At 48.6% G+C, this 25,273-nt stretch overlaps 1 protein-coding gene across 1 annotated transcript in view; it reads right to left on the bottom strand.

Annotated features, from left to right (window-relative positions):
• The window catches only part of LOC146859095 (eosinophil peroxidase-like), a 145,470-nt gene extending 120,498 nt beyond the window's left edge, over positions 1–24,972 (bottom strand). The window contains exon 1 of the mRNA XM_085647143.1: positions 24,794–24,972. The gene's annotated coding sequence lies outside the window, so the exon portion shown is untranslated. The remainder of the gene's footprint in view (positions 1–24,793) is intronic.
• Positions 24,973–25,273: the final 301 nt, after the last annotated feature.

Genomic DNA, 25,273 nt, shown 5'->3' with positions numbered 1-25,273 from the left:
TGCGTAAGTTGCTGGCCTTCCCTGATCTTTTAGATCTAGTAAAAATTTGCAGAGCGCCCATGTGGAAAAAAGGGTCGCCCGGCCTGGGCGCTTAGCAAATATCCTGTATGCTTTGAACTGTTGTTGGTAAGTTCTTCTAGTGTGATCGCTTAATGACGCTCCCACCAGGCCTGCTAGGCTGGGGCTCCAATCTGCCACAGATATGTGTGGAACACAGTCATCTGCTCCTCTGCCTGAGGGTGATACCTTCGGAAATCCTGCAACTTGGAGCGAGACAAAGCATCAGCAGCCTGATTCTCAACACCTGGAATACGTGCCGCTTTGAAAAGCAGATTGAGCTTTAACCCCTTCTGTGCCCATGACGAGCTGGACTCGTCATGGAGCACAGTCGCACTGTGCCCATGACGAGTCCAGCTCGTCATGACACCCACCCACGGGGGAAGCGCTGGCGCTCCCCCTGTGGGTGGTCGATCTTTTTTTTTTTTACTGGGAAGGCAGGGGAAGACCTTCCCCTGCCTCCCCCCGCCCCCCACGCCCGCATCATCAATGACGTCAGAGCGCGAGCCGCGCTGACGTCATGGAGGTTTCCACTTTGTTCTCCATGGCACAGGAAGCCATTTGCTTCCTGCGCCACGGAGAAGAAAGAGGTGGGTTTTGGGGCTGGGGAGGGGGGATTTGAGTTTTAAGCGTCTTGGGATTTTGTTTTGGTCAAAACTGCCTGTTTTTATTGCCATGTAAACCAGCCTTTACAATGCAATAGGCACGGTGACCTGTCATGTAAACGAAAAATATCTATACTATTTACTTGCTGCTCTTTCTCATACTGTAAGGGCTTCCAGGCGCTGGTGCCTCTTCCATGTTTATCCCCGGACAGCAGCTGAATAGTGTATCCAGGACTCTGAGGCCTTGAACTCTCTCCATGTTATACCCCAGCCTTTTCCCTGGCAAAATTCTTGTTGTGATGCCCCCCAGTTCTCATGGACTCACCTTCAGAATGGCTCCTTGTAGGACGCCTATGCGTATATTTGGACACTAAAACCATACTTTGGGGATTATGTGTCTGCTGATTCGATTGTCTATAAAACCCAGGCACTGAACACACACTCTATTTAAGTCCGGATGCATCCCAGAAACAACAAATAGTCTCAAACTTGTCACAGATAATCCGTAATCAGTTTCCCATTACACCTCCATTCTATCACAACTCCGCAACGATGCCAGGAAGGGTCTTGGAGATGCACATGTTGCAGAGTTTGCAGCACACAAATAGTTACATGGAGTGTGTGAGAAGTTGGCCTGATGTATGATGTCACTAGTTCTAGTGCACACCCTCTATCAGTCCAAACAACCCTTATGGTGATTGGTTGTAAAGTCAACCTTATAGACCACCTATCCTAGTGGTAGCATGGACAAGAGCAGTCTTAGGCTAAACTCTGAATGGCATGTGAAGCCAGCTGTGATACCATATATAATCCCTTGAATACCAAATGAAAGGACACCACAACAGATATATATATATAAAATAAAGAGTATTTATTCTAGTCAAACCCTCAGCACTCTTTATGAGATTAGAGGTAAGTACAACACAGTCTTATTCAAGCATACATTAAGTCACACAGGTAAGTAATACAGTTCGGCCCTAGGGGCCACGCAAACCATATACTAAAGAAGTGGTATAAGGACCACTGTCACGGAAATAGGATAGGCCTAGGCCTAGGGAATCGCTGGGGCTACACTACACTACCAACAGTTAGGAAGTGGGAGGCCCACGGGATTCAGGTGCAGAGTGGAAACACTCACGCGTAATGCGTATAATCGATAGAAATAGTACAGTTATGAAATAAGTAGTTTTAGGACACTTCTGAAGCAACTAGGAAGTCGAGACTCGGAAACTAGACCCTAGGATAGTCACTACCCTTGTGAGCACCGAAGTACCCAAGTTACCTATCCCACAGGCTGCGGGTGCATAGGTGTGAACTTGCGTCGGGTTTCGTCGTGGACTTCTATGGATGCCTGAAGGAAAGTTGCTGACAGGCAGTCAGTGAAGAGTGTCCGGTGGATCCCAAGGCTGGGATCAAGAAGAGAGGATACCTGCAAGCAGAAGGGACAGAGTCAAGGTCACTAGCCAGTGACCACGTGGAACCAGGAAGGAACCAGGCGATGTCGTGAAGATTACAGGTGAAGGGTGAAGCTTGTTGCTGCAGCCACGGGTACCAGGAGACGTCGAGGACGACCAGGACCAGGAGGCGAGCTGTCCCACGAAGGCTCTTGCTGTCGGCGGCGTCGAAGTCGAACTAGGACTCACCAAGCCTTGGCAAGCGGAACCCACGAAGAACGGAGGACTTGCTTCTGGTGCAGACCAGGAAGGTCTGGGGTGCTTCTCTTTTGCAAAGAATCGGGAGCCAGTCTGGAGGAGCCAAACCAGTAGTGAAGATTTCAAGGTGTGTCATCACAAAGGCCGCTAGCCAACGGGCAAGCAACCGGACAGACGCGGCAAGCAGGAAAATGCAGAAGGGCCCCACGCAGGACTCGTGGAGTGTGGGGGGGCTGATCTTCGGTGCAGATGGTGCTTGGGGTTGGGGCTTCTCAATCCCCGGTGCACAACTTCGAAGGTGCCTCAGAAGCTGCGCTGGAAGATACTCGCCACTTTTCCCAGGTAGCCGGTCCCACGTCTCTCGTCGCCTCCACGGATCTCAGCTCGGCTGTGGATGTGGATCAGGGTCGGAGAAGTCTGGAAGTCAAGGCTCTGGTCGGGCTCTGCAGTCGGTCCCTCATAGAACTTCAGCAAAGCAAAGGGTAAGTCTCTTGATGGTGCCTGTTTGCACAGGGTAGCCACTCCTTGGCCACAAGGGAGATTCTTCAGTCTTCTTCTTTCGTCGAATGTCGAAGGTCCAGAGTTTCTGTTCAAGTTGCAGGTTCAGGATAATCTAATCTCCTGGGGCCCAGCTACCACTCTTATACTAATCTGGGGGGCTGGGTTGCCTGCTAGGTCACGCCTTATGGGTGGGACCTTGGAGGGGGGTGGTTACACCCCCTTCCCTTTGTCCAGTTTCGCGCCAGGACTGGAGCTGGAGTGCCCCAGCACCGGTTTGAACTGGACTATGCATGGGACACCTTGTGTGCCCCAGGCATGTCTCATTCCTTTTAGCCCTCCCTGCTCCAATACACTAAAGTCTGTCTGGGGAGGTGCTAGCACCTCCCCAAGCAGGAAACCTATTGTCCAAGCCTCCCTTGCCGGGATCACTCCCAGCAGCAGGAGGTCAGACTTGTGTCTGTGGCAGCAGCATCCATTTTGTGATGCTGAGGCCTTGGTTAGAGTTAAACAGCAAAGTAGGATTTTAACATGTCTCTCCATCTAGAAGGGGGGAATAATATCCTCATCACCAGAAATGGTATGGGGGTATTATTCCAAAGTGTTAGACACCTTACACGACATGTTTTGATAAAGCCAAACCATAGTTACCATAACCGTTTAAGATTATAAGGCACTTTAAGAGTATATGGTAGGCTATATCATAGAACAGCTATAAGGACATGGTTCCGAAAGCTGCAGACAGGCTCAGCTCATGCTAGAGCACCATCTCACATGTTACCAAGCACTCTGCCTCCAGGATTGTTAAGGCCTGCCATAGGAGTGGCTGATAGGTACACATGTGTCTATTTTAAGGGTAGATATAGGTATACTATATCTAAGCAAGGGGTGATTACACGACCTTGCCCCAGCTGAGTGATCAGCCAGTTGTGTCTGATTGGAAGGCCAGACCAGTGGTGGCATAATACATGCTGCAGCCCCTGGGAGGCCTAGGGTACACCTATGCCCTGGGTACCTAGGGTACACTGTACAGGGTCCAATAAGGTGATCCTTACCAATTGGGAATGTACCTAGGGTACATGGAGTCCATTTTAAAGAGAGAGCAGACAGCCTGAGACCCTGAATGGCAGGATCTCTGGCCAACTAAGTCGAAAAACCAGCTAGACACTAGGCAAAAAGTTGGGGGTAACCATAGTCAGATATCCACCTTCCTACAGAGTGCACGGATTGTGGGTATTTCTTTGGGGGGAGAGTAGAAACAAATTTTTGCAGACAGCTGGAAAACACATATTCTGTCATGGTGTGTCTAACCCCTTCACTGCCGGAGATATGATCACATACCTGCCGCAGTCCCAATGAACTATTCACTGCTTTGAATACCTTGGACAGTCTTAGTAACTAAGCCCGGGGACTCGGAATGCAATAGCTGTGAATGTATTTTTGGTTGCATATTTATATAGCGCAAACTCGACCCGAAGGTATTGGAGCGCTTTACATTGCACCGTATTTACATTACACATTCGTGTGCACTCTTTGACTGTGCACCTTATGTAAATGCCAAAGTGCAGCAGGATGGAGAGAAATAGAAGGTAAATAAATACATAACTAAACAAAGCAAGACAGGGGGGTTGAAAAGTGGCCAGATTGTTTTTTATTTACATCCAAATACATCAGCATCACGTTACAGAGTTTGCCAGTGAAGCTCTACTTTAGTTTCTCGTCTTTCTTTGAACAGCATTGTTGTTCCCAGGTGGTTGATGGGTGGATTGGAAAACACAATGTGTACCATGGCTCTGTGTTTATGGATGTGGTCTTTTTATACCATACTGCTTACTTTTTTGTAAGGATATAAGCAATGGACATTGAAACGGTTCCCTTCAGGGCCCTCTAGTCATGTCCATAACTTTTCAGGTAAAACCACTTGCTGAATAGTGAGTGAGAGATCGTTAAGGTAACCATGTTGTTTCTGCTTACATTTCACATGCTTTACTTAATCTTGCATTCCCTATGAGTGGTTGCTTTTATTTATTTTTTGGCAGCATATTACTCTTATCAAGTGCATAATTTGAATTGAGCCACATCCAAGTGTTTATAGCGGGCACAATTAGGTTATAGCTGAAGGCAGTGCGAGTTTCTCTCAGTGGGGAAGTATGGTGTTCATTGGGGGAGAGGATGTGGCACTACAGCCAGAGCTGTCGAATTTGGAACTGGGGAACCGGGTTCAGCCTTCATGACCAGTCCACCAGACCACTGTACTGAGGGAGCACATTCCCATGCCAGACCTTAAAAGGCCCCACTAGACCTTGGAAGGCTTGATGTATTAGCACAAGCAGGTGTACCCTAGTGGTGTCAATTGTGGGTTAACCTTGAAGGCCTGTCCACCACAATCCATACTGAAGTTCATCTCCAGTCTTGCGGGCAGGCCTACGAAGCAGCACACCCTAGAGCAACAGTACTCCAGTTGCTGTGACTCTGTCACTGAGGTCACATGAACCTTGAGCAGGTTAGGGCGATGCGAACGGTGTGACCTCACTGGGTACCTATTTCGGGTGGGTGCGTAGTGTTTGCAAGTATATTATGGTTTGAAAACAACTTGCTGCCTCCTTCCTGGCCACCAGCAATTTTCAGAAACAATTAAAATGTCATGATAACTTTGGTGATTAATGTTCTTCCTAGAGAGAGATGGAGTTTTGTCTAGTGGAAGGGTTGACTCCTGGAAAGGTAGCACAGAGGGTTAATGTGCCTGCTGCAAAGAACATGTACCATGCAGATCACAAAGTGCACTACTTTAATGGGGGGACCTTGATGAATGGTCATTTAATGTCAGCTGTAGATGATAGATCCCTGAACAGTGTCATCATCAAAAGTATCTTTATTCGGATATTAAAACATCCAGAAAAGAACAATATATTTACATATTTCAAATACAGTAATATGAGCAATTCATCGTAAAACATTAAAATAAAACATATCTGATGGGCCATTCCAAGATCTCAATAGCAGAGTTGGGCCTAAGATTTATACTAAATTGCAAATTCATAGTTTTTATAAAGTGCAGTGTGCTGACAGCTGTACAGATAGGGAATACCAACCCTTTAACAATAATTAAAATGCAAGATCGTAGTTTACATAAGATCAATCAAATTTAAACAAAGCCGTAGCCTAATTAAAACAAACTTCTTATAACATCCCAAGTACTGTAAACATTGCGAGTCAACAATTGTGAAAACTCCACGAATTATATCCTGTTCTGTGTACAATGTAAAACTATCATACGGGGGGCCTTTAATCCGGATGCCTCAGCTACAGCATCCGGCAATCAAACTAACTTACGCCTCCCTTCTAGATTTCCTCAGTTTCACAGCTAATCTTAGAAAATTTACAGTACAGAACAATGTAAAGGGTTCCACAGACAGTTTTAAGTATAAAAGAGCGACTCTAACCTGGGTAAATTTATTCGCTCTTAGGATGGTTTTTAAAAAAAGAGCCCGCGGATATTCATATAATGGACAAAAGAATACAAAATGTAGGGTGTCCTGTGGAGATCCCAGATCGCAGCCACAGGGACCCTTTGTGCCAATATCTTTCGTGTACCCCGCGGGAACTGCTAAAATGTGATGTAAGAGATCCAGTCTAAATCTGGTCATTAAAAACCTATCGTTTTTATTATAGATCAGTGCCAGGTAGGGTTCGAGACCTACAACAGATTTAGTTAATATATGAGATCTCACTGACCCTTTCAGAATTTCGCTATCTTCCCGGGCACAGGCTATCCGCCTCATATATTCTGCTTTTAACGTGACCTTTAGCTGCGGTGTTAGGGCCGTTGGTTCCTTAAAATATTTTGCAAAACCCAGCCACTCCAGTTTATCCTGAACATATTTAAGCCATGGTATCTTATGACCATTATCCCTGTTAATACAGTCTATTAATATTTCTCTGCTTAGACTTGCTTCAGGGTTGGTCCAGATTTTAATCCAACACAGTAATGGCTTAAAACTTAATCTGTCAGAGATATACGGGATCCCTAGCTCCTCATGAATAATATGGGCCGGTGTGGTATGAGGAACCTGCAAGATCCTCCTAAGAAACTTGTTTTCCTCTAATTGTATAGTGGCCATGTTTCTGAATCCCCAAACCTCACTCCCATACATGATTTTGGAACAACAAATTGAGTTATATAAATTCAGTATTTCCAGCACTGACCACCTACCTAATCTCGTGGCACGATTCATAATTGAGCCCATTATGCTCACGTGCTGTTTGCATTTTTCAGTGATTAATGCGTTAAAGTTGAGATGTTTATCGAAGGTGATCCCTAGATAATTGAAGACCTCGACCCTCTCTAATTTGTGTCCCCCAATTTTAAAAGTAAAATTCTTAGTTGGTCTTTTTCCTACTTCCATAATATATGATTTTGTAAGGTTAGGGGATAAGTCTAGATTTGCCATGAACTCACAGAAGCCATCAATAAGAGATTGCAGACCCTTCCCTGTACGCGAGAGGAGTACTGCGTCATCCGCATACAATAAGACAGGAATACTTCTATTTGCTACTCTCGGGCAATCAACTCCCAGTGTTCTCAGAGCATTGTCCAAACCATTTATATATAATGTAAATAAAAAAGGCGCCAGGATGCAGCCTTGTCTCACACCCCCTGTGCAAGAAAAGTGGTCGGTTAGATTCCCCTCGTTGCTATACCGAACCTGGGCTGTAGTATTCATGTGCAATGATTTTAAAATGAATATCAAGCTCAAATCTACCCCTAGCAACTCTAGAATCTCCCATAATTTCCCGCGGTTAACCCGGTCGAAGGCTGCTGTCAAGTCCATAAATGCTAAAAAAACTGTACCTTCGCCAGCCACAGTATATTTTGCGGCCAGATTATATAAATTGAGGCATTGGTCAGTAGTTGAGCGGCCCATTCTAAAACCGTACTGGGTGTCTGTAATAATTTCCTTTTCCTCCGCCCAGTCCATAAGTCGATTTAGAATCACCTTCCCTAGCACCTTTGCAGACACATCGATTAAAGAAATCGGTCGGTAACATTGTGGGTTACTCTTGTTTCCCTTTTTAAATATGGGGACAATATGGGCAGTTGACCAGGACCTTGGCAGTCCCTCTTCCACGGCTGTATTAAAAATTCTCGCTAGTATAGGTGCCCACAGCTCAACCTGTGATAAGAATAGATCTGGAGGAATCCCGTCTGGCCCCGGGGCCTTGTTTCTTGTCAGGGCACATATTCCATTTTTAACTTCGTCCACTGTAAACTCCACCAATGAATTTGGCAGAGTCCCCACATCTGTGGCTAATTGGGTTGGAGCGCTGACATGATTATACAACTTACTAAAATGAGAAACCCATTCTTCTGGAAGGATGTTACAGACCATCTTCTCGCTATTTGATGTCTGAAAAATTGGGTCATTTATCACCTTCCAGAATTTAGACATGTCTCTCAACTCCGCTGCCTCCTTTAAATTCCCCCAAGCCTCAGATTGGATAGTTTGTTTCCTCCTTTTTATGGCCAGCTTATATTGGGCCCTGCATTCCGTTATCCTGCTCCTGTCTTTCGGTACTTTTTTAAGTGCCCGTTTTAATTCACTTTGGGCACTGGAGCATGCTTTGTCAAACCATTTTGGTTGGCTGTTGGACGTAGGTGGTACTTTAGCCCTGAGTAACTTGTCGATGTCCCTTGCCATATTTATAAAGACATTTATCAATTTTTTGCCTTTGACATCCTGGTCTAAACACATCCAGATCCCGCTGTCGGGGGTTGCAATAAGATGTTTATAAAATGCTTCCCCATCTATGTTAGCCCAACGTATGCGCCTGCCTTGATCAATTGCATCTAATTTGCCCCTCGTCATACTGGCCTTTGCTTGAGAGGATGAGTCCTCAACCATCAATGACAGCACCAAGGGGTTATGGTCACTAAAAATGCTAATCTGTATACTAAAATCTACGATCCTGTATTTAAGACCATTAGAAACAAAAATAAAATCAATAATGGTATCCCTACCTCTGCCTTTGAACGTTGGGTTAATAATATTAGAGTTAGTGGGCTTGATTAAGTCCATCGTAGGGATAAGATCATATGTGCCCAGGATATTACCAAGTTTACTACCTTCCAGTGAATGTTCTAGATGCCAGTCCTTGGTAGAGGGGCAGAAATCCCATTTAGCCCCTTCCCATTTTAAGTGTGGGCATTGATGGCAATTAAAATCGCCCACCAAAATCAGGGTTGGGGGGTTATTTCCCCTGGAGTGTAGATCTGATAATCTATCCTCGAGCTCATTCAACCTCTGCGTTGGCTGAACTGCATTATAAAAATTTATTAAGACAAATCTTAAGCCCTTCCTGCGATAACTAATGCCCTGTAAATGATCCGAACTCCAGCCCAAGACCTCCCAGGTCCCTTGTAGTTTGAGAGACACATATATTACTAGTCCACCTTTCGCTCTTCCCATACTAGATTTCCGGGCCGGTACAAAAAACATTTTATATCCCTCTAAGTGTGCAGCACTACTATCCGTCTCCCACGTTTCTTGTAGACAGATAATATGGAATTTCTGACTAAAATCCAACCACTCCTTGTTTTTTAACTTGGAAGATAATCCTGCAATATTCCAAGAGACCACCCTAAGTTCCTCCGCCTCGTAATTTATTGTCCTCCTGGCTAGGGTGGACTGAATTTGGTCAAGGAACCCTGCAAAGCAAGTCCCTCCCGAAACCACGCTATTGACTACAGGAGTTGGTGAAATTTCATTTTGCCTGGTGGAAAGTTCTGGAGTATTTCCCGTGATATCCAGAAAGTCCCTGTGCACTAAATTAGCTGAGGGAGGTGGGGGCTCTAAAAGCTCTTCATGGGCCAGTCAGTCCAGTTCGTCCATCACTGCTGCCTCACATAGTGGGGTGAACCGGTTTGGGCCAGACCACGGACTATTATTTCTTATAGTATGCATTTCCCTTCTTCTCCAATTCGTTTGTCGTTGCTCAGTTAAGTGGTCCCTGTAGAAAAAATTAAGTGGAAGCATTTTTATTGTCGACCCACTATCAAAGAACCCACAACTAAAAGCAAGTAATTCTTTTACCATTTGCGGGTCTCTGAAGTTAACAATAACGCAGTCCCCTGGGAATTTTTTCTCTGATGGTCCAACCCAAGCTACCCTTCTTGCCATAAGGATTTGAGTATTCCTCAGATTAACTCCCTTCACGTTGTTATGTAACCAGTGGTTAATTTTATTAATCAGGGAGCTTGTCGATTCTTCTCTGTCGGGGTTTTGGGCTGGGACTCCCGCCAGGACTATTGTGTATGGGCAGGAGGCTGGGGGCAGGTCCAATGTCTGAAGACCCGGAGTGCTCTGGGCCTGTGCCTCTGGAAGACTGTGAGCTGTTACCGTCCCTCTGTTCTTACCCTCCTGCTGTAATCTAGGGGTTGCAATGATGGGGGGTGTATCTCTATCCTTGTTCACTATAGTGGCAGCTCTCAAATTGCTCCCTACCAGCCTGCTGTTATTTGAATCGGCACTGGCGGGACGCAAGGCACTCCCCAACCCTTCCTGAGTCGTGATTATTTGGGCCACCGGGTGTTCCCTATTTTGTGCATCCAACAACCTGATTATTTTCCCCTCAATTTTCTTGACATGTTCTACTAAGGGGGCCAAATGTTTAAGGAGAAGGGCTTCTATGTTGGACTCTAATACTTTCGTTATCTCCATTAACCATTCCTTTCTAATTACCGGGGAACAGGTTTCACATTGTGTGCAAGTAAGTCGGGATCTTATGTCCTCAGTAGCTATGGGCTCATTCCTGAGTGTTCCTTTTTTCGATTTATTGCCCTTTCTAGTTTTTTCGGTTCCTTTACGATGTGCGTTAGGCGGGGACCTTACATTCACAATAGGGCCAGGAGCTAGGGTGGGGTCTGTCCCCAATAACATCTTTTTCGAGCGGGTGATCACTTCACTTTCTCTCCCTAGTGGGAAGTCAGGTTCTCCCTCTCCCCCAGTGGCATTCCCAGTTTGTTCTTCAACTCTGATTTCCCTGATACCCGGGGTTGGTGGCTCGGAGACTCCCGACACCGTTACGTTTGGTCTCGAGGGAGAAGTATGGTGTTGACAGGGGGGGGTTAAAGACCCCTCCAATATTATTACCTCTTGTTCCCCATCTACTACCGTTGATGTGTGAACTTGTGCTGTGGTCACGTGCTGGGTGTTACTATGGGCTAAAATGTTCTGACCTTCAGGGATACTCCCCCCAGGTGTGACACACTCAGCAATTGTCCCCAGTGAAGATCGTTTGTGGGCCAGGAGGGAATCGAGAGATAACCTACGCTCCGTCAATAGTATTTCGTGGGAAAGCAAGGATTCTGCCCGTGTGATGAATGCATCTAAGGTTCCCTTTACTCCTCCCCCTGTTCTACTATGGGGTTTTTTCATTTTACCCATGGTCCAACTTTGGCCTAACGAGTTTATAATGTCGTCTAACAACCGCTTTAACAACCGAACAGCTTTAACCCTTAGTCAACCACTTGTGACTAGCCAATACCAAGCACAAAACAGTGGGTGTTGTCTGATAACAATGTATAGCCCACAAACGCCCCCGTGACTTATCTCCCCTGTCCTCTTGCAGATGTGAAGGTGTTCAGGAATTGGCTCGAAGAACAAAAGTTGTAGCCTGGCCCGGCCTCGTCCGGCCCCGGACGGCCACAGACGGTCCCGCCCTTGTCCCGTGCTTCTCCCGGCGCCGACCCGCGCGCGATCCCGCGACGCGGAGGGAGCCTCTGAAGAAGTAGCGCCTCCGGGCGCGTCGTCCTGCGTGAGTGGGCGGGGCTGAGGGGAATGCTGGGGCTTGCGGTTCTACCCTGCGGCAGCCTCAGGTGGCGCGAGGCAGCAGCGGCAGGGGAACCGAGCGTCCACAGGAAGCTGGAGAGAGGATCACAGCAGCCCCCAAGAGCCTGGTAGGTACAGCGCTTGTCCACTTCAAAAGCGTTCTCCCCCCGCTCCACCGAGGGAGCCTCTGAAGAAGTAGCGCCTCCGGGCGCGTCGTCCTGCGTGAGTGGGCGGGGCTGAGGGGAATGCTGGGGCTTGCGGTTCTACCCTGCGGCAGCCTCAGGTGGCGCGAGGCAGCAGCGGCAGGGGAACCGAGCGTCCACAGGAAGCTGGAGAGAGGATCACAGCAGCCCCCAAGAGCCTGGTAGGTACAGCGCTTGTCCACTTCAAAAGCGTTCTCCCCCCGCTCCACCGAGGGAGCCTCTGAAGAAGTAGCGCCTCCGGGCGCGTCGTCCTGCGTGAGTGGGCGGGGCTGAGGGGAATGCTGGGGCTTGCGGTTCTACCCTGCGGCAGCCTCAGGTGGCGCGAGGCAGCAGCGGCAGGGGAACCGAGCGTCCACAGGAAGCTGGAGAGAGGATCACAGCAGCCCCCAAGAGCCTGGTAGGTACAGCGCTTGTCCACTTCAAAAGCGTTCTCCCCCCGCTCCACCGAGGGAGCCTCTGAAGAAGTAGCGCCTCCGGGCGCGTCGTCCTGCGTGAGTGGGCGGGGCTGAGGGGAATGCTGGGGCTTGCGGTTCTACCCTGCGGCAGCCTCAGGTGGCGCGAGGCAGCAGCGGCAGGGGAACCGAGCGTCCACAGGAAGCTGGAGAGAGGATCACAGCAGCCCCCAAGAGCCTGGTAGGTACAGCGCTTGTCCACTTCAAAAGCGTTCTCCCCCCGCTCCACCGAGGGAGCCTCTGAAGAAGTAGCGCCTCCGGGCGCGTCGTCCTGCGTGAGTGGTCGGGGCTGAGGGGAATGCTGGGGCTTGCGGTTCTACCCTGCGGCAGCCTCAGGTGGCGCGAGGCAGCAGCGGCAGGGGAACCGAGCGTCCACAGGAAGCTGGAGAGAGGATCACAGCAGCCCCCAAGAGCCTGGTAGGTACAGCGCTTGTCCACTTCAAAAGCGTTCTCCCCCCCGTGCATGTTTGCATTGTGCTGAGGGGATTACCAGGTAATTATTCACGCAGCTCTCTGATGCATGTCACATGTGGTTTTTCTGAGTCCCCAGATAAATCATGCAGTCTGTGTGTTCTCTTTTGTACTGCCAGTCACCGGTGTATTCAACTGTGTAGCCTTGGACCGTGTCATGTATGTGCATGTAACTTGCATGATCGAGGTAACTATTAGTGGCGATACTACTTGTATCTCAGACCTCTTTCAATTGATCGCTGTCTTTTTTCCCCAGCAACACCCCCTCCCCAGGGGCAGCAATCTGAGAGATAGCCCCGGGCGCCACAAGCTCTAGCTACACCTCTGCCCCCAATGTCACTTTTATGCATTCCTGCTGCACGATCGTGCAGCTGGAATGGCCACCAGCGCCAGGTTTTTTTCCCCGTTTTTTAGGCAAGGGTCGCTGCCCTTATGGCCACATTATTTTTTATATATTTTAAAGTGCAAACAAAATCAAAGAGGTAGCAGACGATACGTTACAAGAGGAAAAAGTGATGTGTGCATGTTACAAAAAAGTACAAAATGCAAGTAGAGGTAAAATACTGCAATAAATGGCAGACACTCTGAAAACAAGAGCAAACGTTACGTTACATGAGGCAATGGTGGTAATTGTGCATGTATCAAAAGCAAACAAAATACAAGAGGTAGCAAACAATACGTTACAAGAGGAAAAGTGACATGTGTGCAAGTTACAAAAGAGTACAAAGTACAAGTTGAGGTATAAAAGTGCAATAAATGGCAGACACTCAAAACACAGGAACACACTGGGAAGGCACTTCTACGGGCATGGAGAAAAGAATTTCCTATAATGTAAAGACTTCCTTCAGACAATAGAGAGGGTGTGAATTAAGTTTGGAAGTGTCTTTGCAGGAGGAGAACTTTGAGGTCAGTTTTGAAGGACTGGGAAGAGCGAGGGGGTGGTCCGGAGCTGAGGCTGAGTTCCAGATTCTCGCCACGTTGCTTGTAAAGGATTGGGCCATCGATCTTTCCTTCTTGAAAGTGGGAGGTTCAAGCAATACATTTTGCGCAGTACGTGATGGTCTAGAGCATTATATGCATATGTTACATTAATGATTTTTTCTCCTTTTTCTTCTAGTCTAAAGCTTTTGATTCCTGTTTCCGGTTTCGACAGTGGTTGTTCTGCAGTTTTGTGTAGTTGCATTGTTTTGGTAAGAATTTTTTTTGTTGTTGTATTTACTCCAAATGAGTAATATTGTAATGTTGGAATGAATTGTTTTGTAAGTGATGTCATAATGGCGGCATGTTTAGTTAGTGGTTTGAGCATGAAATTCTTTGCGATGTGTTTTGCATAGTCTTATGTGTAATTTCTTTTCTCTTTCTTTTTTAGTGGGATATTGTTGATCCATACTGTGTCTGTACAGAGTAGGTGGTGGTGAGTAGTTTAGCTGCCTCTGGCAAGTGAGTGGTATTGTTTTGGAGTATATATGTGTTTTTGATAAAGGTGCTTTTTGTTTATTACTTATTTTACAAAGTGTTTGTTGTTGTTGACGTGTTTGACAAGTTACCTTTATTAGTAAGCATTATGGCTAGCCGTAGAATGACTGCTCAACAGGTGGTTGGTATGCTTCTTGAATTTTCCTCTGAGCATGATTATGAGACTGACAGTGCATCTGAGGGAGAAGAGGGAGGGGAAGATTCTGGCAGTGAGTTTTCTCTCAACATGGAATCATCGGATGATGAAGGTACACTCAGTGCAGATGAAGGTACCCATGGTGTGGATGAAGCAACTCTCAGTGCGGATGAAGTGCCTGTCTTAGAGGATGAAACTGCTGTGCCGATGGTGCAAGAGGCATCTGGATTGCAGTCTGAGGCTGCTAGGCTTCCTACTGGAAGTGCTGGACTTTGGGTTGATCCAAACATGGTGCAGCCGGTGTTGCCTGCCTTTAGCGGTGATGCAGGGTGTACAGTGGATTGTGAACACTTTTTGCCTATACAGTTTTTTCAGTTGTTTATGGATGATGTATTTTTGGGTGAGATTGTTGAGCAGACGAATTTGTATGCTGAACAGTTTTTGAGGGACAACAGTGACAAACTTAGGCCCCAGTCTAGAGCTACCCGGTGGACTCCAACATATCTGGAAGAGATTAAGAAATTTTTGGGTTTGACTTTATTGATGGGTGTGGTAAGAAAGACATCCTTGGCTTCATATTGGTCTACTAGCCCCTTGTTGGCAACTGCCATATTTCCTGCAGTTATGACTCGTAATCGGTATTTACTTTTGCTACGTATGCTGCATTTTGTTGATAATTCTATGGCGTTGCCATGAGATCACCCTGACTGTGACCGTCTTTTTAAGATTCGGCCCGTTCTTGATCACTTTGTAGATCGATTTTCTGAGATCTATACTCCAGGGAAAGAAATATCTATTGATGAGTCTCTGGTCTTGTTCAAGGGCCGTTTGGTTTTTAGGCAGTACATCCCTAGCAAGAGGGCACGCTATGGAATTAAGCTGTATATGTTGTCTGAGAGTAGGACAGGATATGTTTTTAATTTTCGTGTGTACACTGGTAGTGATTCCCGCGACAGGCAAGGGCCCAAAACGTAGTGATGCGACATCAACATTGCCTATACAAAAAAATTTTTGGGCCCTTGCCTGTCGCGGGTACTTGGGCCTCCCACACAAGTGAGGCACCATTTTTACCGGGAGACCCGGTGGAACGCTGGGTGGTGGGAAATTTGAGTGAACCCGGGGATGCCACAACTTTCTCACACAAAAATGTGTGAAAAATGTGATTTTTTTCAACTAAAATTGAGGTTTGCAGGGGATTATGGGTAAGGAAACGTTGGGGGATCCACGCAAGCCATACCTCCCTGGAAGCCCCCGGGTGTCTAGTTTTCAGAAATGTATGGGTTTGGTAGGTTTCCTGTTGGACTTGGCCCTTCTGGCAGGTTCACCCCTGAACTTTTTTGGGCTTTTTATTGGTGACTTGGTGTGGTAATTTTTTTGGTTTCTGCGCACTTTCTCTGTGTCCCAGGATAAAGTGCGTGCGTGCTCTGAGTGCATGTGGTGAGATAGGCCTGCCCTCCCATAGGAATGCATGGGGAATGTATGTGTCCCTAGTAGTTCCTGATGCGTGGGGTGTGCAGGCCCGAGTTTGGTATGTGCGGACTCGTGGGAGTGAATGCTGCGCGATGATGTGTGCGGCGTGCATGTACCTAGTGTGGAAGTGCCACTTCTAGAGGTGGGCACTTCTGTGTGCAGTGTGTCTGTCCCGTGATTGGCTGGTCATGTCATGTGACGGGCTAGGGATTCCCCAGAGTCAGGATGAGTCACCCAGTGGTGAATGGGGAGATCAGCAGCTAGATGGGTGGGAGGAGTACACCTGGGTCCTGAATAGGACAGGGTTTTCCACACACAATGCTGGCTCCGCCCCCTGTGGTGCGACTGATGACCCTAGCCCTGCCAGTGAATAGAGTGAGGGGCTGAGCACATCAAGGGTGCTCCCCAACCAGCTGCGACTGGTTTTCCCCCTCACCCTGAACCCAGAACAAAGGGTTTGCCTGTATAAAAATGGGGCTGTGTCCCCACAGAAACTGTTCTCTGCCAGGATCTTACCTGAGGGGGGCTGCTGCTGCTGCTGGACCAGAGGACCGCCACTTGGACTACCTCCCTGCCTGGAGGCCCAGTGAGCTGGCTCTGGGTCCAGCCTTGCCCCCCACCCCTGCCCTGCTGCATGCAGGGAAGAACTTTGCTTGGATCCTGCTTAAAGCGCTGGGAGCGCTTTATTGCCCCCCTAAAAACACCAGGAAGTGCTTTTCTTTCCCTCATAGCGCTGGGAGCGCTGGATGTGTTCCCCTAAGCGCCTGCAAGCGCTTTCCTGCTCCCCGAAGTGCCTGGGAGCGCTTTCACTGGCGTCATAGCGCTAGGAGCGCTTTATTCTTGAAAGCCGGTGCCCACCCGGCATTTGCCCCAGCTTCGTGGATCTTAAAGCCTCCTGGCAGGTGCCCACCCTGCCAGGGACATTGCCACTCGTTAGCAGGTGCCCACCCTGCATCTGTGCCGTTTTTGGAGACGAAGAAAGTCACCGCCGCGGCCCTTGGGCACACAGGAAGTCAGGCGACCTCCATCGAGACGTGGGCGGGGCCTCGCCTCAAGCCGGAAGCCGTCGGGAGCCTACCCCGCGCTCCGGCCCACGAAGCAGGAAGAGAAGCGGAGACGTGGGTTCGGCGGGAGCCCACCCCGCCTACCGAAGAAGAGGAGAGCCCCGCGACAGGTCCAGGAGCGCCGCCGGAGTCCCGGTAAGTGGGGACGACCGTGTAGTGCTCGGAGCGAGTGCGCTCCAGTGGGGCTCTTGCCGGGAGGGGGCCGGAGCAGCCGGGACAGTCACAGAGCGCTGGTGCGCTCCAACGGCCGCATTGTATCCACCCCCGTGAGCGGGACACATATTTGTCTAGAGAGCCATGAAGGCTCCAACGAACGGGGGCACTTTGTCTTAGGGGTCAGAGAGACTGCAACGGTCGAGGGCAGTTGTGTCGTGGAGAAGAGCGGCCCCGGAAGGCAGCGGGCCGCTCCACCATTGGCCCCAACATTGGTTTAGAGCCTGCAAGGCTCAGGGGGCATGAGTAATTAGAGCGCTAGACGCTCCAACGAACGGGGGCATTTCTTGTGCGATTGAGTGGCCCCAGATGGCAGCGGGCCACCCCCACCTTGCCCCCATTATTTCTCGAGCCTAGAGGGCTCTAGGGGGCAGTTCCTGCTGTGCAGAGCCCACGAGGCTCAGGGGGCATTTCAGTTGTTTCAGAGCCCTGGGAGGCTCCAACGTTGGCCCCAGCATTTCTCCAGTTGCCCAGCACTTAGTGGGCAACTGCTACGTGTAGGTTGTGCTTTGTGCGCGCTGGTTTGCGCAGCCTGCGCAGGCGCGCCCTGACTCTGCTGGACAGGGCGTCCAGAGCCCCAACAAGGCCAGGTGGCCTAGGGACTGCCACAGATAGTGGCTAATGTGAGTTTTCACGTTATTGTTTCCTTCCCTGCACCTCTGAATGTGTTTATGCGTCATGTGCTTTGCTTTACACCGCTGAATGTATTTTATGCATCATGTGTTTCCCTTGTTTTACACCTCTGAATGTGATGCATCATGGGTAATGTGCGTTTTACCCCTACAGGTATTGTGATACTTAGGTGGTTGTTTTCTCCCTAGTACAGGTAGTGCCAGTGAGGTCCTGATTCCCTGCGCAATATTTTCCTAAGGTGGTTAGGGTTGCGTAGGTGGTACTTACCTGATACCAGTAGTGACTGGTTGTGTGCTAGGTGTAATTTTGTGCAACAGTAATTTTATTTCCTATGTTCTAAGTGCTATGTTCTAAGAGTGCTAATTCCTGACAGTGGTCCATGTGGCCCTGTCCCCTGTATATATAATCCCTTGTAAATTCTGCCCGTGCCTGTTGGCACATTGTAGAATGGGTGTTTTTATCTAATGTGTTGTGTATAATACAAAGGCTATTTTTATAGAATACCTTGTGTGGAGTTTCCTTTGTGGTGGGCCTTGGGTGTTGTTGCTGGGTGCGCGCGCAAACGCTTTACACATCGCCTCAGAGATAAGCCTGACTGCTCGTGCCAAGCTACCAAGGGGGTGAGCAGGGGTTATCTTCGGCGTGTACCTTCCTTGCCCTGACTAGAGTGGTGGTTTCTGTCTGGCTTTGGCGCAAGCCCTAGCCAACCAGAAATCCCATTTCTAACATTTCCCTAGATGGCCGCCGAGCACCGGGCCAAAAACCCAAGTGACCCCCCTTGCAAAACCAGGTCGTTTTGAGATAGGCAATTTTGATGTCGCCTCACTGCGTTTTGTGCCCTTGCCTGTCGCGGGTACTTGGGCCTCCCACACAAGTGAGGCACCATTTTTACCGGGAGACCCAGGGGAACGCTGGGTGGTGGTAAATTTGAGTGAGCCCGGTGATGCTACAACTTTCCCACACAAAAATGTGTGAAAAATGTGATTTTTGCAGGGGATTCTGGGTAAGGAAACGTTGGGGGATCCACGCAAGCCATGCCTACCTGGAAGCACACGGGTGTCTAGTTTCCCAAGGTGTCCGCAGAGCTAGGGTTAAAAAACTAGAGCTAGGCACTTTGCCGAAAAAGGGTCATTTTTCACTGCGAAATTGAGGTGTGACCACGTTGCGTTTTGCGCCGTTTCCTGTCACGGGCACTAGGCCGACCCACACAAGTGAGGTACCGTTTTTCTCGTAAGACTTTGGGGAACGTGGGGTGGGTGGAAATTTGTGGATCCACGCAGATTCTGAAACTTTCTACGACAGAAATGTGGGGAAAATGTGTTTTTTTGGACAATTTTTTAGGTTTGCAAGGGATTCTGGGTAACAGACCCTGGTGGGAGGCAGTCAAGTCACCCCATCCTGGATTCCCCTGGGTGTCTAGTTTTAAAAAATGTATAGGTTTTCTAGGTTTCCCAAGGTGCCCGCAGAGCTAGGGTTCAAAAACTACAGCTAGATATTTTGCCAAAAAAGGCTCATTTTTCACAGCGAAATTGAGGTGTGACCACGTTGTGTTTTGCGCCGTTTCCTGTCGTGGGCACTAGGCCGACCCACACAAGCGAGGTACCGTTTTTCTCGTAAGACTTTGGGGAACGCGGGGTGGGTGGAAATTTGTGGATCCACGCAGATTCCGGAACTTTCCACCACAGAAATGTGGCGAAAATGTGTTTATTTTGACAATTTTTTAGGTTTGCAAGGGATTCTGGGTAACAGACCCTGGTGGGAGGCAGTCAAGTCACCCCATCCTGGATTCCCCTGGGTGTCTAGTTTTCAAAAATGTATAGGTTTGCTAGGTTTCCCAAGGTGCCCGCAGAGCTAGGGTTCAAAAACTACAACTAGACATTTTGCCAAAAAAGGGTCCTTTTTCACTGCGAAATTGAGGTATGACCACGTAGCGTTTTGCGCCGTTTCCTGTCGCGGACACTAGGCCGACCCACACAAGTGAGGTACTGTTTTTCTCGTAAGACTTTGGGAAACGCGGGGTAGGTGGAAATTCGTGGATCCAGGCAGATTCCGGAACTTTCCACGACAGAAATGTGGGGAAAATGTGTTTTTTTGGACAATTTTTTAGGTTTGCATGGGGTTTTTTGGGTAACAAACCCTGGTGGGAGGCAGTCAAGTCACCCCATCCTGGATTCCCCTGGGTGTCTAGTTTAAAAAAATGTATAGGTTTGCTAGGTTTCCCAAGGTGCCCGCAGAGCTAGGGTTCAAAAACTACAGCTAGACATTTTGCCAAAAAAGGGTCATTTTTCACTGCGAAATTGAGGTGTGACCACGTTGCGTTTTGCGCCGTTTCCTGTCGCAGGCACTAGGCCGACCCACACAAGTGAGGTACTGTTTTTCTCGTAAGACTTTGGGGAACGCGGGGTGGGTGGAAATTTGTGGATTCAGGAAGATTCTGGAACTTTCCACGACAGAAATGTGGAGAAAATGTGTTTTTTTTGACAATTCTTTAGGTTTGCAAGGGATTCTGGGTAACAGACCCTGGTGGGAGGCAGTCAAGTCACCCCATCCTGGATTCCCCTGGGTGTCTAGTTTTCAAAAATGTATAGGTTTGCTAGGTTTCCCAAGGTGCCCGCAGAGCTAGGGTTCAAAAACTACAGCTAGGCACTTTGCGATATTGAGTTGTGACCACGTTGCGTTTTGCGCCGTTTCCTGTCGCGGGCACTATGCCTACCCACACAAGTGAGGTACCATTTTTATTGGGAGACTCAGGGTAATTCAGATTTGTAAAGGAACTGGTATCATCTATTGACTTTCGATGCATTTCTGCCTTTCAAATGAAAGATATTGTGTAAAAAAGAAGTCATTCTAAAAAAGGACTGATAATTCTCATGCTAGTATGAGTATTCCCAATTTCAGAAATGTGCAAATATCTACTGTTTCTAAACTCTATATTTTGTTCCCATTTCAGAAATACATAGGTGTCTTTCATACCGATTTTTCCATGTACACATTTTTACAGAATAATTACTATATACCCGGTACATAATAAAAAACCATTGCAAGTTGCTGCTCAGTTTTTGGCTCTGGGTTCGTCGGGTTCTTGGTGAACCTACAAATCCTATATATCTCCCCAACCAGTAATGTCCAGCGGATGTAATGGTATATTGCTTTCAAAGAGCTGTCATAATTAGAAGAAGTTACAGGTGAAAACGTTGACACAAAAGGCTGTTTTTTTCAACTAATTTTCAATGTATCCTATATTTAACTGTTAGTTTCTATAAAGAAACATTGATGGATCTACACAAATGACCCCTTGCTGAATTCAGAATTTTGTCTACTTCTCTAAAATGTATAGCTGTCCAGGATCCATTATTGCTTTTGTACCCATTTCTACCATTAACTGGAAGGAGGTCAAAAGCACAAAAAATAGCAAAAATAGGCTATGTCCCAGAAAAATGCCAAAACTGTGTAAAACATTTTGGGTTTCTGACAATGGCACCCCCAGCTCGTCAAACATGGCTACTAGTTTGCTCAAGGCCTGGCTGCACCTGCCTGATGCTGGGGGGCCCATGATCATAAAGTCATCTAGGTAGTGTACTATGTCCTTGTCCCCTGTTCTGAAGACAAACAACCACTGCAGCATAGAGATGAACATCTCAAAGTATTTGCACAACACTGCACAACCATTGGCATACACCTGTCATAATAAAAATGGGAATTCAGCTGAAAACCTAGCAAGTGGTAATCCTCAGGGTGAACCGGCAAGCTGACTCATTGTCCGTCTTTGCCATGAAGGCGTAGGGCCCTAAGTCGCGCAGCCTCTGAAGTGCCGCGTCAAAGGAAGAATATGTCACAGAGCACAGGGACGGATCTATAGCATTGTTCACCGATGCCCCCTTTGGCGCTGATAAGTTATGAATCATGCTGAACTGGCCTGGCTCCTTTTTAGGAACCACGCCCAGAGGTGAACACACAAATCCTGGCAATGGAGGTGCAGTGAACGGGCCAGCCACCCGACCCAGCACCCTTTCCTTATCGACCTTCTGTGACACTACCATAGGGTGCATGCGCACTGACAACTTATTGCAATAACCCACTGGGGGCACCCCTTGCTCTGAAATGCAGAAGCCTGTGGAGAACCCTTCATACAATGTCCTGGCTGCCTTCCTGTCAGGATACTGATTCAGCCAGAAAATCAGCCTCCCTATGTCAACTGGCGTGGGTAGTTTACTGCTGAGAAGGTGGCTTAGACTCTCTGCCTTTTTCCTTGGACTTCTTAATACACTTAAACTCGGGATGGGAAGGGTGACCGCAGTATGCACATACGTGCTTGAACTTACATGCCCCTGGGGGCCAGGTACATGTTTTTCGCTTAAAAGCCCAACACGTTCCTTTTTTCTCCCCTGTGCCCCCTTGGGAAGTCCGAAAGGGCTGTTTCATGGGAGCTTTATTATTGACGCTCTCTAACCATACATTTACCTCTGTTTGGTCCCAGCCCATGTCAGGGTCATCTACCTTGGCCCATCTAAAGTCCCTATCGTAGTCCAACCAAGCTACTCCCCCATACATTGTCTGTGCCTTTAAAATCTTATTTGCATAACATATCAGGGGTATTGCCAATTCCGGCTTCCTTTCCAACATCACTATGGAAAAAACATTGAAACCAAACAACCTATTAGTGATTGATTCCTCTACCCTTGGTTTCCTATCCCTGAAGGAACCTTCTTTCCCGTCCTTCTCTCTAGGCTCCACTTCCCTCCTCTTTGGTCTAATTAAGGCGAATATATCAACAAATTTCCCCTTCCAAATCTTTTCTCTCGTGTCCTGTGTAACATGTGCTGCCAATTTACCCAGCTTAGATAACACTGCATCATTACCACCTTCTTTGCTTAAACACTCCACTGCCTTACCTGGAGCAACCCCAGTTGTCAATGGTTGGGCGGGGGCCGCTTGACCCACTGCCGGAAGGGGCGTGCTCGCATCCTTTTCTTACGCTTTGCCCAAGAGGGCCACTTGTTTATTCAATTCGACCGAGCACGCTTCCCGTGCCCGTTGGTGACGCCAAGGCGCTAACGTTGCGCTGCTACCTGGGTTCCCCAATGCCGGTGTGCCTAATTGTGCCAAAAGAGTTGCCACAGTAGCCAATATAGCAGCTGTGGCCGCTTGCCCCCCATCCACTGCTGTTCGGGTTGTCCTGGGGCAGGGGGCACTACCCCACTCGTTGTCCCCTCCTGCATGATTGGGGCTACCACTGGCACTACCTCCGGTGCTATCATGATTGGGAGAGCAGGTGCTGGCATCAATGCCATCAAAACCCCCCTAATCTCGGCCAAGAGTGTGCCCACCTCATCCCGTCCTTCTACTAGTGGTGCACTGACTACCTGCAGGGGTACCTCAGGCGGAGGTGGAGGAGCCACGTTGGGAACCGCTATTGCCTGTACACAAGGTATCGGGAGCGCAAGTCTAGGAGCATTAGGCATTGGCGCTGAGGGCCCTGCGGGCAGAGGAAGCACTGGTTCCGGCAGGTTGGGAACTGGCTCAATCGGCAGCAGGAGTACTGGCTGCGGAGGCATTACAGGAGAAGCAGGTGCAGGAGGTCACCACCCAGGTTCCCTGCCCCCCTTCCTTTCTTGCTCACCCTGGGCTTCTTCACTAAAGGAGGGAATGCCGCTTTGGGTGGGACTATGGTTCTCTGGGGGCGGGCTCTATCTGCTGGCTCGGGGACCTCCTCACTATCCGATACCGGGGCCTCACCCCCTTGTTCCTCCTCGCTATCATCATCATTCCTGCCCAATTTTGCTAACACTAGCTTCAACAGCTGTGTTATTTCAGACTCTCCCTCTTTTCTTTTTTGATTGCGCTTAGGCGGTATCTTTTGCTTCCTAATGGCAGTGCACGTTCCAATAAATTCTTAAAGAACAGTACTAAACACAAGCATGTTTATTCAATAACGCAGATCTGCTCCTAGCCGAGGATAAGATCGCTCTTTAACTAAGGTTAAAAACCCCTGTGCGCGTCTACCTGCTAAAATAAAGTGGCGCTTGCAGTGGATATTGCCCTAAATCTGTGTGTCCACTCTTATTCTGAAATTAGCATGTGCGCGTATACCTCGTGAAGTCAATTCGCAGGCTTTTTCAGCTCGTGCATTGTAATCGTGCTCCCCACCCAGCTGAGCAACCCCACACACGCAAGCTAAATCCCCGGTTAGGCCAGAAGCGGAGCCGGCACACGCTCTCACACAAATCCAACATTAGTCAAGTAAGTTAAGATTGCTTACTCCTTTAATTGTCGGAACAGAAACACCGAGATTGAACACGTAACTTTGAATCCGAGCTCCCCACCCAGCTGAGCAACCCCACTCGCGCAAGCCAAATCCCTCGCTAACCCGGAAACGGAGCCGGCACACGATCTCACACCAAATTCAGCCTCAAGTAAGTTACAATTGCTTACTCCTTTAATTGTAGAAACCGAAACACTGGGGAATGAACATGTAACCTTGAGAGTAAGAGACTGCACAGTCCGGCGCACGCTCTCGCACCAAATCCAACCTTAGTCAAATAAGTTACAATTTCTTACTCCTTTAATTGTAGAAACAGAAACACCGGAGATTGAACACATAACCTTGAGAGTAAGAGTCTCAGCCCTTAACCATTAGGCCACAGGGCGGGACAAAACTTAACAATGGCACGAGACCAGGAGCGGAACCCTCACCCAAAAATTCTCCCGCTCAAAAACCCACACTAATTTAAACAACAGCACGACTTTAGCGGCGCACCTGAGGAGCCCCAACGGTATACCCTAATTAAGCTGTTGGCGCCCAACTTCGCCCGCTCTGCACACCGCTACACAAAATTAAAAACGCTCGGCCCCCGCTCCACCTACGGGCCCCGGATCCCCAGAGGGAGGTGTCCCCGCACGAGCTATCGATAACTGGGAGACTACGGGCAGCCACCAGCGTCCAGCGGGGGAAACAGTTTATGATAACTTACAACTATGTCTGCCCACCGGCTACAAGCAGCTGACCCGCGCTCCCCAATGCCCCCGACACCTCACCTCCAGATCCGCGTTGCCCTGCACACGATACGAAATCCCTCTCCTATGCACACGAGTCCCACGAACGCCGACCGTGCCGATACGATAGATTGGATCCACAAGATAGATTGGATCTACTGGTCGAGGTGTCCAGAGCTGGAAAAGAGGAAGAGTGGACGTGGAGCCGGGGCCTAAATAGCTCCCCCTGGTTTCCTCCCTAAAGCTATCTGCTCCGGCCGGATACACGACCTGAGCGACCCGGAAGTACTTAGTCCGGCCAGTCAGGCTACTGGACTGGACTATGGGGGTGTGGCGCGCGTCTGGGGGGCCGGGCCCTAAGGGCACGCTCGCCGAGATCTCGCGCTTGCCAAAGGCATTGTTATTGTAATTTACAATGCCAATAGCGTAAACTCTGGCAGATGCGAGTCCTATTGCATTGCAAATGCTTGTTTCTGGAGTAGGCAGCTACACCTGCAGAACCAGTCAAAGGTGGTCACTGTG

This window comes from Triturus cristatus, chromosome 3_2 (assembly GCF_964204655.1).
Source record: "Triturus cristatus chromosome 3_2, aTriCri1.1, whole genome shotgun sequence".
Lineage (NCBI taxonomy): Eukaryota > Metazoa > Chordata > Amphibia > Caudata > Salamandridae > Triturus > Triturus cristatus.
The sequence above is the reverse complement of the archived record's forward strand: the minus strand, read 5'-3'. Positions and strand labels throughout refer to the sequence as shown.